The following is a 1,766-nucleotide window of genomic DNA, read 5'->3' as shown; positions in this document are numbered from 1 at the left end:
ATTCTATTATGCAATAGCTCTTAAGAGCTGCAAGCAAGAAAGGGGTGAGAACTGGATTGGTCTAAGGCCACCCAGAGAACTGTTCTGCAGTCACCCTCTAAAAGCCTCCTTCAGAATTAATTGGACTGACATGGAATATAGCAAATGAAGAGAGCCCACAACGGATCTAAAAAGTAAGAATTTCTGGGACCTGGCGCTGAGAAATTGGCATTTTGAACAAGTTCACCAGGTAATCACATAAGCACTAAATCTTTAGACATCCTGGGATACCAAAATATAACAACAGTAAGAAATAAGAAATAAAATTGAAATGAGAAGGGAAAGAGTGAAAAGGGAGAAGAATAGAGAAAGGATTTTTTAAATTTATTATTGATAGGAGCACTCCGAACTCCCAAATATTAAGAAACTAACCAAAAAAGTACTTTTGATATGATAGTAAATGTGTTCATATCTTCTAAGTTGCTATACATACATAATAAATCATGGCCTTTTATCATTGAAAAAGATGGGGATATATAAGTTCAGTGGGCAAGGGCAAGACTGAGGAAACAATTTGAAGATGCACAGCAACTTTATTCTCTGGAACTGTTAGTATAACCTTCTCAACTGAAAATGTAAGTCTGTACAATTCATTATAGAAACTAAAAAAATAAAATAGTGCTGCAAAAAACTGTTATAAATATGAAATCCTAAGGAAGCCAACAACAGTTAATGTGTGATTATTCAAAGAAACTTCCATTTATTCCTATAATATATGTGTTCTTAATACTCAGTTCTCCACCTCCAGCAAGGTCTTTTTCTTCAAACCCTCTAACACCTCTTTAAAATTCAGACTTTAAACAAGCAGACTGGTTGAGCCTTTTTAAACTCAGCATGCCTATTTATTCCCACAGCTTAGTCCAGTGTCATGACTCTTGTTCAGGTCTTTTTCATTTTTTTCCTCCTTTCAGATGATCTCATCTGTGGCATCTTTTCTGTCTTCCAAGTGAGAGTTCTTGCCCCTTGTCTGAGGGCTTGGCTTCAGCTGTTTCTGTAAGGCCATCCTTAACTTTCGTTATAAAGCATTTAGTGGGTTCTGATTCTGAATCAATTCCACACTGCTCTAGTCTGATGTTATTCTTTCAACAAGAAATTATTAGTACCAACTGTGGCAGGTTCTGAGCTTAGTGCTAAAAATGAAGACATAATTAATTACTAGCTGTATCTGGAAGAATAATTTGACTTTGATAAACCTCATATTCTTCATCATAAAAACAGAGATAATAATGCTACATTGTAGGATTTAGTGAGAGTTACATAAAATAATAAAGGTAGTGTGTGTGACTCAATACATGATACTAACAGGAGATCAAGAGGTAGCAGAGATAATTATTATTAGCACAAAGTAAAAATATTAGAGTTTTATAGATCTAGTGAATGTCATCCTGTCTTATTGAAGCACCTCTAAACCAATCAGTTCCTGTGTCCCTGTCTTAAAAACTCACTCAGAAGTTTCAATTAGCAATAATCATGCCTCGGATAAACCTCATTGGCTACGATACTGCCACTGCGCAAAGCTAACTCACTCAGAACTATAGTTCTGAATGTAAGTCAAAGCCTTGCTTGATCACGTGATCTCACAGGTACTCCAGTCAATTCTCAGATTCTATTTACATAACCAGAACTATGATATTTGCAATCAATGTAACCCACAAGCCACATGATTCCAGTACCACTATGTTAGGATTAGTTAGGGGTAGATGGGTATATTAACAATTCTTATATCA

At 35.6% G+C, this 1,766-nt stretch overlaps 1 pseudogene; it reads right to left on the bottom strand.

Annotated features, from left to right (window-relative positions):
- Positions 1–1,484: 1,484 nt before the first annotated feature.
- LOC138382030 (U4 spliceosomal RNA) lies at positions 1,485–1,558 on the bottom strand (annotated as a pseudogene).
- Positions 1,559–1,766: the final 208 nt, after the last annotated feature.

This window comes from Eulemur rufifrons, chromosome 3, assembly GCF_041146395.1.
Source record: "Eulemur rufifrons isolate Redbay chromosome 3, OSU_ERuf_1, whole genome shotgun sequence".
Taxonomy (NCBI): Eukaryota; Metazoa; Chordata; class Mammalia; order Primates; family Lemuridae; genus Eulemur; species Eulemur rufifrons.
The sequence above is the reverse complement of the archived record's forward strand: the minus strand, read 5'-3'. Positions and strand labels throughout refer to the sequence as shown.